At 40.4% G+C, this 18,166-nt stretch overlaps 1 protein-coding gene across 1 annotated transcript in view; it reads right to left on the reverse strand.

Moving 5' to 3' along the window:
* NLGN4X (neuroligin 4 X-linked) overlaps positions 1-643 on the reverse strand; it is a 314,198-nt gene extending 313,555 nt beyond the window's left edge. Inside the window, exon 1 of the mRNA XM_030306029.1 lies at positions 294-643. The gene's annotated coding sequence lies outside the window, so the exon portion shown is untranslated. The remainder of the gene's footprint in view (positions 1-293) is intronic.
* Between the last annotated feature and the right edge of the window lie 17,523 nt (positions 644-18,166).

Consider the following 18,166-nt stretch of genomic DNA (forward strand, 5'->3'; position numbering starts at 1 on the left):
ATGTTTCTGTGGAAATGTGCATGAAGCTTCTACAGGACACGCCACACATACATGTCCCCAGTCCCACCCACACCTATAAGGAAATGGAGCGGCAGATGGCTGAAAGTCCTGTCCGAATTCTCAAAATAAAATGCAATAATAATTTAAAAAAAAAAATGTCAGATGGGAACGCAGCTCGAGTGTTTTCCAGGAGGCTTAGCGTCCTCTTTTGCTGGGGAAGCACACACAGGTCCAAATGTTTCAAAGGCTTTACAAATAAATAACCCAGAGACACATCTGAAAACGGCACCTACCTTTAGCCGTGGAAAAATCTGCACCGGCTCTGAGTGTTCTTTTTCACACATCCAGATTTTTCTAGGGAATCCTGACCGAGGGTAGGATTCAGGAGGCTGTGTGCGAGTCCAGGAGCCTGGGCTTTGTCCAATTCCCAACTAGATGTGCTCATCCAAAGGAATGCGGGGACCACCGAGGCCGGCCGCTTGGAGGAAATTCGTTGTTTGTGCCCTAAAATCGTCAGGAAGAGAAAGCAAGACAGTGGGAGCAGGAAGGGCACGGCGAGGTCTGAATAAGAGCTCTGTGCTGAGAGACACAGACGGGTCTGCAAGGAAAAGGGAGATTGAAGCGAGAGCTCCCGATGTCTCCCCGATCCCCCTCTGCTATTGGACCAAACTGAATGAAATTTACAAAGCCAGCAGCCAATAGATCTCCGCACTCGGTCCCATCACTACAGAAACCACATCCACAGCTGCAAGGAAATGCAAAGAGCAGCTAATCTCGGCGCAAAGCAACTGTAACAGACATTCCCGGGGCCAGGGTGGCGAAACAGGTGAGCGCGCCACACTGGGCCACCATGCCAGGACCGCGAGCGCGCAGCAAAGCTTGCTCTCTGCCTGCTCTGCTCCCCCCCCCCACCTCCCCCCTTTGCACCATCGTCCACACCACACACGCTACAGTATTTGCAAACATCTTTAACTCTTTGAGGCTTTGCTCTGCAAAGAGTGCCACCCATGTGCAGCTATTCCCTCGTGGTCAGGCTGACAAATGTGTTACTGTACGTTATGTTACTGTGGTTATATTGGCAGGGAACGGTATCTTTTGGGGGGGGGGGCAGTAAAATTACAATGAAGGTCTGTAAAGGACAGAGTCTCCTTTATGCCCAGGTGATGGGTCCAGACGTTTTGTGTGTTTCTTCTCTGACACAGTAATGGTTTCGATGAATACCAGATAACGGGGATGTTGCTAGGATTTGGCTAGCTGTTTTTAAATACTCGTCTTCACTTTCAGGGCCCGGGAGTTTTATCTTTCCCAGCCAGCTTCAAGTTTGGTGATACGACCTGTTATTTACCACTGGCTTTCCATGGGCAACGTATGAAGTCCCTAAGTGATAAACCCCGGGGACAATGTATACTGCTGTGGCAATATGAGAGATTCTCAAACTACACTGCTTGAATGCAGGTTGCATATGACCTTAGGTGTCCATTTAAATGTTCGGTCTCTGTCTCTGCATCTATAAAATGGGGAAGAGAAAAGTAACCACTTCCTTATATCATGATGATACGAGCTGGGTAAACACAGGACTCAACACGCAAGAAGCCCTAAGAAATGCTTGCTTTTTCTTAAAAATTAGTTCACAGGCCTACGAATTTATTTATCGAAGAGAAAGATAATGTCCCCTGTCCATAGGACATCCTCTGCACTTAGCGGGCAAACTTAGGCATTCCAACCTGCAGTAGGTATTTGCTGTGTGCATATAGAGATTCCTCCCACAAGCTTTGAGACCAAGACCTCATTGGGATATGTCAAAAGACGGGAAGGTGAGGGTACACTGAGTCAGGGGACTTGCTTTCATGTCAAGGGGTCTACCCTTGCTAGCTTTGGACTTGCTGCAAAGTTCTGTTATGTTCTCGTGAATCTTAGAGACCAATCTGTTGAACGGTGTGATTTAAAAACACTCTTTTTGTGGGTTTTTGGGGATGATCAGTGAGAGAATGTGTTTGAAAACACCTTTTACCAAAAAGATGTATACAAATATATAAATAGATAGATTAAAGGTATGTCATATTTAAATATATCGTATTATATGAATGATAGAAAGAGGAATAGACGAGAGGGAGGAGGGGAGAAGAGAGAAGAGGAGGGATGAGAGAAGAGAGGGATGAGAGAAAAGAGGAGATAGGAGGGGAGAGGAATGAAGATCACGGGATGATATAAATATTATATTATTATAAAATATGATGTGTTTGTTATATAAATATTTATTATTGTAAAATAAATATTATATTTATTACATCAATAATAGATGAACATGTTTTAGACAAATATATTTTTCATCTGTTATTGAATAGATATTTAAGATCCAGTAACATAATAGTATTGCTAATAAATATAGCTTCTCCCCGAATTCACTGACCATATAGATATCAGTACAAAAATAGGGTGTAGATACATGGATCTCCGCAAGGTGGGCTTAGAAAAGACCCTCTACTTGAAAACAATAGTTTGCAGCAGGCCAGAAGATCATTTGCTTTGCCAAGAATGTATGATTGATTGATTGACTGATAAATTCAAATATTTGTTGAGCACAGGCATGGTCCTAAGCACCAAACATGCATTCGTGTGTAAGTCACAGCCACTTATTTTTGAAGAAACCTATGGTCTACTGGATAAGACAGCCAATAATGTAAGACAAGAAAATGATAAGAAGGTGTGGGAAAAGTCCCGTGACATGTGAAGTCATAGGGATCCACAGAGGTGGAAATGATGAAGGAACGGCCTTCACAAGAGAAGTTGCATTCATGTGCGGCATTGAGAAAAGAGCTGTGTGGGTTGGAAACACAGAAGGTTTGGTATGAGCAGCTCACAGAGTATGCAAAGAAGGGGGGTGAGACACAGGGGTGAAGAAGTGTTCCGAGACATGTTTATGGAGGATCTGGAATGCCATGCTGTACAGGTGGCAGCCAATTTATCAATTGGCTTTAACATATTGTAAGCCCACGGTAGGGGGGAAATCATCAGATTTACGTTTTAGGCAACCACAGTGTGGCAATATGGACAATGGACAAAACTGAATAATGGAGACCATGTGCTGCAGACACAGAGAGAGGGAGGAGGAGAAGGAAGAGAGAGAAAGGGAAACCGCCAATGATCTGGGGAAAATAGGTCATTTCTCATCTCATGAACCCTGCGATCATGACCAGAGCCAAATTCAAGGGGGAAGGTCAGGGCCCCATGACTGACTGCAACACCCAGCGCCCCAAACGGTCCAATCTCTAAATTCCTTAAGCGCAGCTATACGAACGTGAACTCTGGAGAGGGTGGTGATTGGATTCCATGGGTAACCTCTCCTGTTTGTCTCGTGTGGGACCAATTGGTTGAGAGCAGACCTGTTTCACTGAGATATGTTATGTGGAGGGGCAGGCCAGCACATTTTCATTTCCATTTGAACAATCTTACTGGAGCTTTTAAAAAAAAAAAAAAAAAGCTCAGGTCCCTCCCCCCAAAAAATACTTAAGCAGACAGAGTACTTATTTTAATACAAAGTAACTGTATAATGGTCTGATTTTTATAATTTTCTCTAATCTAATCACACGAGACTAGGTCAGAAGAGGAAGAAACAGGTGTGCCTGGGTGGCCAGGCAAGCAAACAACTTTGAGTTCAGGTATGATCTTGTGGTTGGTGAGTTCGAACCCAGTATTAGTTCTGTGCTGACAGTTCAGAGCCTGGAGGCTGCTTCTGGATTCTGTGTCTCCCTCTCTCTCTGCCCCCCCCCAACCCCACTCACGCTCGTCTCTCTGTCTCTCTCTCTCTCAAAATAATAAGCATTAAATTAAAAAAAGAAGAAGAAGACGAAGCAGTAAAGAAGAAGAAGAAGAGGAAGGAAGAACCAAACACAACCATTTCTAATCCCTGTTGGTGAGAAACAGATTGAAAAATGGTTGAGGAGTTACATAGGTTTAAACCCGGAATTCTTGGACAGATACGAGTATAATTCTTTATGCTCCCACTAAAAATCTAATTATGCAATATGGTGAGATGGGGAAACATGAAAAGATATCAAACAATGGCGTACAAAAAAGGACCCATTGACAGGAACTCGGTTTTGATACAGAGAACTTGAAAGAAACTGAGATTTATCTGTACTGTAGCCGTGCTCTTAATGATAATTCCGTCCTGTGTCCATCAACCCACGTTCTCGTTCATGTTCCTGTGGCGTTGACACAATCAACCCTAAATGCAGTATGGCTAACCAGGCAGGCCACTGGGAATACGGACTCATGACTCCACTAACACAAGGGTTAAAACCAAACAGAAATATGATTAAGTAGAACAATAATTATTAGTGTAATAGTAATGTATACTATTTGGTTAACTGCCACACACTATTAGAGATATAAATATACATAATATAGAAGAGGCTTAAATGTGAGAGGGTGATAAATCAGTAAATCTAAGGTAATATACGGTATATGCTGTCCTAGAAGCATAAGAGAGGCATAGCATACTTCCTGAAGGGAAAAATGAGAAAATCTCTCATACATAAATAAGGTTTTCATGGGGAATTGGAGAGCAGAGATGAGAATCATTCCAAGAGAACAACGTCTAGAAGGGAGAAATTGGAGAGGGCGTAGACAAAGGTTCTGAAAGTTCAAGGTGGCTAAGGACCACCTTGTTAGCTGGTTCCATGCTCTAGGAACTCAGCACCAAGGATCCAAATTTAGCAGGTCTTGAGTTAGGCTCTAGCACAGTTAGCACTGTTAGGGACACCTTGCTAAGTGACTCTTTGGTAAGAAGCCCTTAAACCATGAACATACTCATGGTGGTGATTTTAATGGTTGGTTCACAGCATGCATGACGATGATGAGATATGGCTCACAGACAATCAGATGACGGGAATCATGGCTGACTTTGAACATGAGAGGCACAGATTCACTTTCAGGGAGTTACCCTGAAGTATTTTAGGGCCACGCTTCATTTTAGGGATGGCTTATCGCAAGGGACATTCTAGAACAGGAGAGCACAGTTAGTAAGCTATTGCGGCATTCATAAACTAAGGTAATAGTAAAAATTAAAAATACGAAATGGGTAGAATAATCGTACAAGACTCGAATCCAAGAAATTGGTTAAAAAGTGGGCTGGGACCTCAGACAGGAAGCGTATAGAAGATTGCCTTGATGTTGCAAGATGGAAACTCAAGATAACCGATAACATGCAAAACCAAAAGAAGTGAGTGGGAAGAAAAATGAAGACTTTGACTTGAATGCTGACAGGTAACGTCAATGGAATTGGCACTGACACCATGGATCTTGGAAGACTGAGATCTGACAACGAGAGGAAGCTTAGAGTAGGGTCAACAGATCTGACGGCAAACTCCATGCATAGGATACTTAAAATTCTGGCGTAAAAGAGAGGAAAGGAGAATTAACCTGTATTTAAATATTGATGACTATCCATGTAGAAAATCCAGTGGAATATAAACCAAACAATTGCCAGAACTACCAAGGTGCCACATGGAATTCAAGGGAGGAGGTTCAAACTGCAAAAGGCAGGGGCAGAAGTCAACTGTGTGAAGAGATGCAGACATTGCAGAGATTTTAGTGGAGAGGGGGAGGACGGCGGAGCAGTACTGCAGTTTGGAATCAACAGATTATTGGACAGGCTTCAAATGAATATTTAGGCAGATTCGCGAGTGGGATTCCTGATGAGGAAGTTGAAACCATCATGATAGCCTCACAATGAAGGGGGGAAATGATATGTAATTCAGAGGTAGCAGGATTAAGGTGGGACTGTTTGTAAGTAGTTTTTCTGGTTGTTACATTTATTCATTTGTTTAATGAACATGAATCTGAGAAACCGTTGCTTATTCCAAGAACTCTTTTAAAATACCAAGGATGGAAAAATAAGACATGATCTTGCCCATAAGTAGCTGATCCTGAAATTTCTTTTCAATCAAGTGGCTTTGCTTAACAATACAAACTGTCCCACTTTATTTTTATTCATCTGTTTATTTACTTATTGTATTTTTTCCATTCAGTTACCATTATCGACACAGTCTCAGAAACAAAAAATCTCTGCAACATTATGATGGTAAATGCTTTGGGGGGGTCACAACTATGAGACCACGTTAGAGCATGAATTTAATAAATTTGAGAGAGGATAGAATATGAAATAACTTTGATATGACAGACGATAGATAGATGATAGATAGGATGGATGGATGGAGGATGGATGGATGGAATGATGGATGGATGGATGAGAGAGAGAGATGATGGATGGGTAGGTAGGTAGGTAGATAGATACATAGATACATAGGACAGACAGGTGGGAGATATGTAATGGATGGAGAGAGAGACAGACATATATATTACATACAACAAATATAACTGAGGTTCATATAACAAATATAAACATACTTAATTACAAAATAGTTAAGTAGCAGTATTCCCAAATTACACTAATAACTAGATTATGATATGATGAACAGCATAGATTGAATAAGAGAAGCATGCTGGAAAACTTAAAAATATTTACTCTCTGAAAGTTTCACAAATTCCATCCTGTCTTATGTGTACTCGAAACCTGCTACCTAAACCTTGTCCTTTCAAAGATACAGAGGTAACTTCAGACCAGTCTAAGTTAAATTAGAAGAATTTCAAATGCATGCCCATCATTGAAAAGAGGTTTTCTGACATTAGTGGAAGGTACACACCTTTTCTTACCGTGAATATAGTTATAGACACTTACTTGGAAGAAGACACAAGCAATTTGTCTTAGCTTATCCTCCTCGGTTTGTAAGTAGTGTTTCATAAGGCTTCTAAAGCTCAAGGAAATGTATTAAGGATCTGTTTTCCAATAAGAAGGCTGTGCATCCCCCTAGTGCGATGTTTGCATCTGAGAAATGGGAATAATTAAATCTTCATGGAAGACAGTCTGCTCCCAGTCTTTCCGAAGCTTTGTCCTTCTGACTGTTGTTTTAAACCCATAAAACACCCATTAATTATTGTAACATGCATCACTGTGCAGAGATACACTTTGTACATGGACTTTTCCATCTGATGATTTAAATTCTTTCCTGGTTATTATTTTATCACTGGGCATGATTAGCCTAAATGACTTTTAAATGGCCCTGATTTTTAAAAAGTATTCCAGCTCCTGACTTGCACTGTATTTGGTGCAGATGAGAAAGCCATTAACTATTGCTTTTGTATGAAAACCAAGAATACTGAATCCCAAATAGCCAGAGTTCATTTTTAAATGACATTTGCAGCAACTTTCTCACTGTTATTGCCTAAGACTTTGTATGAAAATCTTTCACAATGTCTGTGTCCTTTCACAAATAAGAATATGCACTACACTTGAAAATGATGAAAAATATTCATGAAACTTCTTCTCTCTAGGTTACATAGAATTATATATATATATATATATATATATATATCTCATACATAAAATGTATATATAAATATAGATATACAAAATAGTGATGGGTTATATATTATACATAGGGTTATGTAAATATACATATATTTATCATTTATATTATATATGCATTATATATAGCTTTAATAATATATATAAGGTTATACATTATATGTTATATAGACTTATGTAATATATATGTGGTTACATACAATATAGCATATATTATATATAACCCTCTCTATAGGTAAATATGTATGTTCATAGAATGCAATATATTATCATTATACATATATAAAATTGTATGTATGTATATATTTAAATAGTTATAAAATTGTGTTTATATTTATAATATAAATGATTGTAACTAGATTTATATAAAATATTGTATATCCTATGTAATATATTTCTATATTTCTATATAAAATAACACATTTAAATATAATATAAAGATATTATGTATGTATATGTATACATACATATGGATATATGTATGTATCTATACACATAGATGTGTATATTTGGTATAATCATATCTTATATAAAATAGATATTCATATATTATACAGACTAAATATTAAAAAACTCTATTATATTAAATATCTATGTATTTGTATATAAATATATTTATATATGTTATAACATAATATAAATATATTGTGATAATTTTATTTATATTATGTATAAAATATTGCATCATTTCTTCATTATATATTAACATATATTACTCTGTATATTGGCACTATATAGACATAACTATATGTACATACAAAGCTTTCTGTATATATACGTTACTATATGTACACATGTATGTAACTTCTGAATATATATAATAAATAACAGACAGATATTATACTCCCAGAATGTTGATTCGCACCTGATTCTGCCCCTCTATCTTTATCCTGTGTGTGGACACCTATCTTCCTACTTTCATACTTATACTGCAGATAATCTGTATTTGAAAAGAAAGAAATTTAGCATTTGGAGGTACAACAAAAGGAAGTTTAATATGAAGGGCAGCACTGATGCGCTTGTGTATTGACTCCACAGCAGATAGCCCTGTCTCTTGTTAATGACCTATGTCAGCCATGCCAGTAGAAAAATTAGAACATCTCTGGTGAATGCAATTCTGGTTCGTTATTTTGAGTGTAAATAAAGTGCAGTTGGCATAGGGAAAAGAAGAGAGAGGCAAACCAAGAAACTGGCTCTTGACTATTGAGAACAAACTGGTGGTTGCCACAGGGGAGGTGGGGATGGGTGAAATTGGTGACAGGGATTAAGGAGTGCCCCTGTCCGTGATGAGCACCGAGGGATGTAGGAAAGCATTCAACCACTAAATAGTACACCTGAAACTAATATTACACTATGTTAACTAACTGGATTTAAATAAAAACTTTTTAGAAAATGAAATAAGTAGAGTTGGCAAAAATTATTAGGAAAAATGCTATCTTTATCCTTTTGAATTAAGGGTTCATTCTAGAATCTTCTTTTTAAAAATATTTTAGTTTTGTATCAACATTCATTGAGATGAGAAGGCAAGTATTGCAAATAAGCTTTATATGTGACATGCACACATATATGTATGTGTGTACATATGTGTATATGTGTACGTATATGTGCAATGTGTAGGACCAAACGTATGAGATATATATTAAAATCAATGGATTTGGGGCACGTGGGTGGCTCAGTCAGCTGAACATCTGACTCTTGTTTTCTGCTCAGGTTGTGATACCAGGGTCATGGGATTGAGCCCCACATCAGGGTCCACACAGATCATGGAGCCTGCTTAAGATTCTCTCTCTGTCCCTCTCCCCTACTTGTGCTCTCTCTCGCTCTAAAAGAATAAACAATAAAATAAAATAAATATATTTTAGAAAAAGATCAGTGGATTTGTTTTGAATGGGGATCAAACCCTGCTAAAGGCATTGGTATATCAGTAATACAGTAGTATTTCCCTGGTCTATATGACCAAGGATATATGGAAAATAATTTTCTGTATTTTCCAAGTATGTGTGACCAAAATTACATGGGGAACCCCTGACCCTGTGCCACATCTTCAGGGCAGAAAACTGATGGTGCCTTTTGGCCACAGCCAATGAGGAAGTGAAGTCCTCAGTCCATCTGTCTGTGAGATACCAAATCCCACCAACCATGTGATCTCAGAGAAGTAGATTCTTCCCACTCGAGTTTTCTGATGAGACCCCAGCCCCTGCCCAGCTGATGCTGGCATTGCAGCCCGTGAACATTCTGGAACACAGCCCTCAGCTAAGTCACACGCCATGTGCTGAAGCACAGAAGGGGTGAGATAGTATGAGTTTCAGCCTCTAGGTCTGTGGTCATTTGCTGTGCTGTTATCAGATAACTAAGAGTATATAGGTACCTCTATATGCATATATGTGTGCCTGGGTGGATCATGGCATAGGGATGGCAGTAAGCCGCTGTAGCACCGAGGGAAGAGAGAAAAGAGCGCTGAACAATTCGAACCAATATGCAACACATTTTACAATTTTCAGAATGGTTGCTCAGCTCTTTCCTACACGCCATAGACGAATGAACCCGAAGTACATCATGTGCTCATAAATCCTGCTAAAAGGTTTCAAATTAGAGGAAAGGCAGAAGTGGACCACAAAATCTGTGATTCCTGCGTCAAGCAAAATAGACTTTCTTCACCCTGCGTCAGAACGGTTTTGTTCTCATCAACAGCCTTGATCTTTTCATAGTTTATCAAGTCAAGGAGTGATTAGGGAATCCACGAGTGGTCAGTTCTGTGCTAACCAGGGTGTGAGAGTCTCAGAAATATTACTCGGTTCCAAAGGACTTACAATTTCCTCATAGAACCACCCAATCCAATTCGTCCCGTAGAAAATTTCATCGTGCCACCTCGTGTGTTCACAAAGCAGTTAATGCACTATTTCCAGCAGCATTTAGAACGTACGTATGAGCGTGTGTGTTGTGTGTGTGTTGGCGCGTGCACCTGGTTCCCTGGCCTGTAAGCTCCCTAATGCCTCACTTTACAAATGCTCATGACTTTTCACATAATAGAAGTTGAATTTGTTTTCATTTCTTCAGCCTCAATAATTTCATCTCAATAATTCGGGCAGATTACTCCAAAAACCTCAATCAGAATTTCCTGGGAATGGTGGGAATTCCCTTGTCTTCCTCCGGATACCGTCTCATCGTTGAGTGTGGAGATTCCAACCTTGGGGAGACCACCGTGAAGTCATTTGCAAAGGTCATCGAATCCAATGGCAAAGCCACTGGCCCCTGGTATGAAACGAAGCAACATGGGTTTTATTAACAGCGTGAAAGGGTGAAGTCCCAGGTAAACACGATCCCCATGCCTGCTGAATCACCAAGTCCCCTGTGCACATAACCAGCGTAATTAAGCTATTCTGTCCGGAGATCCCTGACAGTGAGGGTAAACACACCCTCTTTGATAGCAATCGGGGATCAATAGTGTTTAATGCGAGCACCTAGCAGATGGGTTACAAGACTGCAAAGGAATGTTTATTCCAACTTGGCCAATTTAAAGAAAATAAAAATTATTTATAGAGCCTATTCTCAAATTCACATTCAAAATGTGTTTCATAATCCTAAGGAGAAAACAATTTCTCCCTCCCTATGTCTCTCTGTCTCTGTCAGTCCATCTCTCTGTCTCTCTCTCTCTCTCTCTCTCTCTCTCACACACACACACACACACACACACACACAGGCATACCCACCTTTCTTTTCCTCTGGAAAGGACTGGGCACCAGAAGCAGGGATCACATACTTGAGTAATTTTCCTCTTTCACCCAAGGACCCCGCGGTGCTCTCTTTCACTGGGCTGCAGGCTGCACCCAGCTTGCCGTGGAGAAGTCCTGGATGGCCTCAGACCTCAGCCACCCTCACACGCACCCGCATGTGCAGATGGGCGGCTGGGTCTGCTCCTTCTGGGAGAGCCTCGCGTTGGCTGGGCCCAGGCCCCTGCGGTGCCCTCCCGGCCTATAAAGGGAGGGGGCAGGACGCAGTCAGGAGGAGGAGGGGTCATGTGTCCAAGGCCCCATCCTGAGAAGCTTTCAGCCATAAACAATCGCTATTTGTAATGTGCTAAAAGCATCAATTATTCCAGTGTATATTATCTTTAGGTTAAAACATTCTACCATTTCTGTTCAAGGAGTCCATGATTTGTGTGACCTTTTTACAACTATCTCTTCATCTATTTTTATATACAGCCGAAGCCTTAAACAATGGGAACGTCCTGAGCTTCTGATGCCCCCCGATCATCCTTACGTGGCTGGTTGCCCACGACTTTGGAAGAGCACTTCTAACCGTGCGGGATGGTCCCCCGGAAGGGTGTCTCTAATCTGTCTGCTCTATATGAATGGAAAGGTGAACAAAAACTAGGCAGCCACTTGTAACCTCCAGGACTTTAGCTAATCTCTGTGTTGGCACTTTAAGTCGCAGGGGGCACCCAGGCGATCACGCCGGTGCAACGTTCGCTGGGCTGCAGAAGCTGGGTCTTCCCGGGGTGCATCTGTCTGCACACCACACCTGCCTTGTCAGAGGGACACGGCTGTCTTCCCTCCAGTGGCCCAGCCCTCAACCATCTGGCTTCCTTCGAGCCACCTTTTTCTTAATTAATAACACACACTTTGATTTCTCATGGATGTCAAACACCGTGCATTGGCTCAGAAGCTAAAGAAGTGTGCTAGAGAATCCCTTCCAAAAGGAACTTCCCTCTATGCATCTCTTGAACTTTTCTGTCCGCCATGTTTTCTGTCTTGCGTTATTTCTGATTTTAGGTGTTTCCTCATTATGGTAGTCTAGGTATTTGAAATCTGCTTATTACTAATGTTAAAGCAAAGAGAGAGAGAGAGGTAGAAGGAGGAACAGGAGGAGGAGGAGGGAAAAGAGAAAAGAAAGCCAACAGCAGAATTCCAAGTGGATGGTTTTTCCCCTTAAACTGTTTGCCTCCTCCGGGTCTAAGTGGTCTCATGCCACTGGATAATAACACTTTAAATACCATGTCTTGGGGCACCTGGGTGGCTCAGTCGGTTAAGCATCCAACTCTTGATTTCGGCTCAGGTCATGATCTCACAGTTTGTGAGTTCAAGCCCTGCATTGAGCTCTGTGCTGACAGCACGGAGACTGCTTGGGATTCTCAATCTCTCCCTCTCTCTCTGTCCCTCCCCCATTTGCACACGGTCTCTCTCTCTCTCTCAAAACAAATAAACTTAAAAAAATAAAAATAAAAAATTTAAATACCATGTCTTAACTTGATCTTACACAGATCCCATGAAAATATTTACCCTTGCATCAGCAGTTTGACAACGAAATTAATAATCTCTGATGGTTTAAATATAGCAGAGTCCCAAAGAAGGTACTTAATCTGCAAATATTACTCTTTCTTGTACCCAATTTCTGCTCCCTGTGTCTCTCTGAGAAGAGGTGAGAACCTTTCCATGTGTGTAGGACTAGTGCATTGAACAGTGATGACTCCCACTCTTGCACCTGTCTTAGAAAGATAGGAATCTGGAAGAATGGAACTACCCCCCTGTCTTTGCTTTTTCTCTCCCTTCTAATACGACTCCATGCATTTGTAGCAGTGGGAAACTGAAGTCCGCACATCTGCCATGTAGGGCATAAACATTAAGTGCTGCAGAAGTTGCTGGAATTTGTAAACAAATAAACAAACAAACTATCAAGGTAGACACTAGGGAAACCATACTTAGTTCCTCCCAGCATTTAGCACTTACTCAACACACTCATCAAGAGGGGGAATCACGGGCAGCTACAGCAGAGGGGATATTGATTTTTCTTGTCTTTATGTTCCCCTTTGCAAATCCATAGACTGGTTTGAGTTCATCATAAACCTGACAGTTTTTTAAGAGATACATGATAGGAGGCACTTTTCATAGGTCTCTCTTGTGTCCTGTATTACTTGCGAGGGAGGCATTGGCTCTTCATCTGTTTTGCACTATCTTTTCAAGAATATTTGCATAGTCAACAGCCTGGAAAGACGGATAGTGTCTTCCTATTGAGCAAAGGGCAGGTTTGTGTGGTGTCCAGTATAACGTGGTTGATTTCCATAAGCTCACGATATGTGTGGATTGCCCCTTTGGAACTTGGAGGGCAGAAGGGGGCAATCACACTGCTTGCTGTGCTGTGAATAATAACATTCTTTGTCTCTGACCCTGGGGTTTCATGTCTTCTGCCAGCATCCATGAAACTGGGGCTGGCTGCCTTTGTCAGCTTCCAAATGGAGTAAACTGCCAGATGCTACCTAGTTCCTGAAAATGTACACAGTGGTACCAAGAGGAAAAATCCATCCGTGAGTCTGGCTTAGCAGGTAGTGCTATGTACCTCGGTGCACTGGATGATAGAGAAGTGACCAAACCAGGAAGGCAAACGTGTGTTCTCAGAAAGCTGAGGTTTCCTTACAAGTTTGTCATCAAGTTCCAGGAAAAACAGCACAATAATGTGGTGACTTTCTGCCTCTGTGTTTTCAAGAATCAGCATCCATTTCTTTTAAGGCCTCATCAGCATCACCCAGCCCTAGAACGTAAATGTTCGAGCCACTCTGAAAGGGTGCTCATCAGGATGCAGCTTTAGCAGCTGATTTTTGTGCACAGCCAGGGAAGTGGAGAGAAGGCTTGTCAGGGAATGAGGTAGTTTTCCAAATATATTCTCTTCCTGAGTATTTTAGACAAGGTAAGGGAAGAGGGTAGTCTATCTCTCCATAACACAGATGAGGAAGGTGAGGCTTTGAAAGTCTACGGAGCATGTTTTTGATGCACAGAGCCGATAAAGCGGCCGGCAGGACTTCAAAGGACATTCTATTTACTACACAGAAGCGGAGATAGCAAAACACATAAGTAAAACACTGAAGAAGAATTCCATGTCATACGGCTTAGCTAACAAGGAATGGAAGAAGACAGTGACAGTAATGCATTCTCAACAGGGGGTGACACCAAGGGGGCAAAAACTGGCAAAAACATCTTGTTATCTTTATGTATAAAAAAATATATATATGCAGTTGACCCTTGAAAGATGTAGGGTTAGCAGTGCCAACGACCCCCATGCAGTTGAAAATCCAAGGGTAACCCAAAGTTACTCCCCCAAAACGCAATCCCTGACAGCCTGCTTTTGACCAGCAGCCTTACCGATAGCGTAAACAATCAACATATATTTTATATAGATATTAGATACTGCATTCTTATAATAAAGCAAGGTAGAGAAAAGAAGATGTTATTAAGAAAATCAAAAAGAAGAGGAAGTGAATTTACGGTACTGTACTGCATTTATTGAAAAAAAAAAAAACCCACAGATAGGTGGCCCAGCACAGTTCAAACCCAGGTTGTTGAAGAGTCTATTGTGTACCCTTGATACGTATGCAGAAGTAGAGAATATCTAACATATATTTCAAATAGTATCCGAGCCACTCAAAAAAGTAAGTGAATATGAATTTATTAATGTACAGGGGCTCAGTATACTGCAGGACCATTTAATGTGTATAAGACATTGTCTAAGGCAACACCCTCAAGAAATGCAATAATGTCATGAAAACATACCCATAAAGCACAGCGGCAGGCTGAAAAATATTTAACGATCAGATCTCTCGGTCAAGGAAAGCCTGATTTGTAGCAGGTGATGATTTCCATGGCGAAAATAGGAAGATGGCAGACAGGTCTGTGATACAGAATTTCCATCATGAGCATGCGACAGTAAAATGGCCAGGGATGAGTTTCAAAGCATTTATCTTTTTTAAACCGTGAGTTTAATTTTAAGATTATTATAATTTAACTGTTAACGGCGGTTGTGTTAAGCACCAACGTTTCAAAATTCCTGAAAGTAAGCCACGGGCGATCAGGAGCCAATGTCAGTGGGGTACAGAATTCACAAACGTGATCGATGCATCAACTATTCACATTAATGAGTCAAACGGTGTTAGCATTGCTTTTCCTTTGTTGTATGTATAATATCTGTTCATGGACTTTAGTCTAACTGCCATTTCTGAGTTTCTTTGGGTTTTGATGGCTTTGCACAAATCCCCTTTATTCCAGGTAGCTTTCATTATCATTCTCTGCAAAATATTCAAGTAACTGTGACGAGGTTAGTGTAAACCCTTCTATTCCGATACCTGTGTTTCTATTCTGACCCTTTCACTATGGATTGAGGACTTTTTTTTTAACTGAAGTATAATTAACATACAACATTATACTAGTTTCATATGGACAACACAGAGCTTTTGAAAGCAACCGTGCTTTCCGGTATGAAGTTTTCATACACAAAATTTAACCATGCTTAACTCTTTAAGGTTCCTCAGAATAAAAGCTCATCAAACCTACCATGTGCAAATGCAGATTTGGATTTAAATAAACATGCAAAACTTGGTTATAATGGGTGGGCAATTGGTGACTGCCCTTCCCCGGGACGCTCTTCTCCAAAAGCAGATGGAATCAAGTTCCTATGATTTACGAAGGAGGAGAGTGTAGTATGATCGTAAGAGAAACTGAACCATCAGGCATGGGATTTTTTTTAAGGAGGTTTAGAAGGCAGGTATTAACGTTGTTTGCAGTGACAGTTTAGGATATTAGATAGCAACTTTCTGTAATTTATAGATTTTATTTATTCATTATATTGATCATCTTTAAAGACTGTTTAAGAACTTGCTTAAGAAGTTGTATATTTCAGCAAAATGGGCAACGCACAAAACGCACACGGTAAGTGTTCTTGGCCCACAAAAGTTCCCCGGGGTGCTGGAGAATCAGAGAAAGCTGAGCCGCCCCTGTCCAGTGAGGATGGATGTGGGCACATTGACAACTGGAGTCATCGAGAGAATATTCTACATCTGTCCATGTAAATCACAGATTGGCAACCTTTTGTTTTCAAATCAGAAGCCAGTGATCTATTAAACCATAATGAAAGGGTATAAAATTATAAGCATTTTTTCTTCTGTGAGATTATGGAGTTTTGTTTTGTTGAGGAAGAGGAATTTAAACTTTCATCTCACATTTTCAAGAGATTAATAATGGTGACACTAAATTTCAGCTGGTTTTCGTAAAACCTTTTATAAGATTTAGTTCTTATAATATCTCCTGCTTTCTCTTATTGAAGTAGACATTTAGGTAAAAGTAATATAGTGATTGAATTTGAACACTTGCAATGGATGAATATTTTATTTTATGAAAAAAAAAGACAGGAAACAATTTATGAAGTTAACTATGGGAATGTGCTAAATTTGATTTCTTACATTCAGCCCTGTGAGGTTAAGAGGCAGGAAGCTTTCGCCGGGAGTACGGGCTGTTATGCAGATTGAAAAGCTGTACTCCTACAAGGTCATTGGTATTTACTTTCTTAGAGTGGCAGTCGAAATGTTTTGTTGGTCAAGTTTGATGTTTAAAAACACTTATGAAAATGATGTTAACATTTTTTTCAAAAGCTGTGCAGAGCTCTGGGTTTTTCAGCTATGGACATTTCTGGGAAAGCAAATTACTAATACCAAGTTCTTTCTGCTAGTTTAATGGCCAGCTTATTCTTTCTTTATTTCCTTGTTCTTTCTTCCTTTCTTTCTTTTCTTTCTTTCTTTCATTTGTTCTTTTCGTTCTTCGTCCTTTCCCTTTCTTTCTTTCCTTCTTCTTCCTTCCTTCCTTTCCTTCTCTTTTCTTCCGTTTCTTTCGTTTCTTTCCTCTTCTTTCTTTCTTCCTTTCTTTCTCTCTGTTTTCTTCCCGTTCCTCCTTCCTTCCTTCCTTCCTTCCTTCCTTCCTTCCTTTCCAGCTTAGTGTTTCTTTAAACATGTTCCCACTTGGCTGTGATTCATGGCCACCAGGTCTACTGGGGATGAAAAGCAGAGACCTACTGAAGAGACTGGGGGGGCAGGGAAAGTGCTAGAAGATTTGGTTGTTCCCACAACTGTGGAATCCCAGTGAATGATGTTTGCCTTGTAATAACGTCAATGAGTTTCGGTGGCAAGTTGTCCACCTTAAAAAATGGTAGCTACAGGTCACAGTACCATGGTTCAGTTCGTGAGTTCAAGCCCTGCGTTGGGTTCTGAGCTCACTGAGCAGAGCCTGCTTGAGACCCTCTGTCTCCCTCTTTCTGGCCCTCTCATGCTCTCTCTCTTTCAAAAATAAATAAACGTTAAAAAATTTAAAAGAAGGAAGAATTGGTAGCTACTATTAATAGGTAGTTAAGAATATGTAGCTATATAGGGACTTTATTTCAGGGTGTGGATAAATTTTACATAGTAGCACTTTTTCACTACAAGGATCCATCATAGCACATTTCTACATATTTCTCATGTTTTCGTGCCCAGAACCATCTAGAAAGAGCTCCTTATTGTTGTAAAATTTGCTCCCTGTTTGTAGATTGCATTTGTGGGACACCTTCAGTGCCCTCAAAGGTAGGAGGGTCAGTTTTAGTTAACAGTTAGATTTTTCCAACCTGCTTTGGTTCTTAGCATTTGGGGTATATCTTCCCTGAGAATCTGTCTATTATCTATTATAGGGTAGTAAAAATTTAAGCACTTAGAATTTTGCTAAGAAATACAGTGTCACAAAGCCTGAATGACCTCCGGGAACCCGGCTTCATTTTAATGTTGGCAAATCTGACCGGAGTTGGCCACGTTGCCTTTTGAATTTTCCTGGGACCTTTTCCTGTGAACATAAATAAATATATCACTTACTATAACCATTTGGAACAGGGTCATCCCTCTGGATTTTTTCATTTGGAAGATGAGAAGGGGAAAAAACTATTAGCTCTTATATC

Source organism: Lynx canadensis, chromosome X (genome assembly GCF_007474595.2).
Source record: "Lynx canadensis isolate LIC74 chromosome X, mLynCan4.pri.v2, whole genome shotgun sequence".
Taxonomy (NCBI): Eukaryota; Metazoa; Chordata; class Mammalia; order Carnivora; family Felidae; genus Lynx; species Lynx canadensis.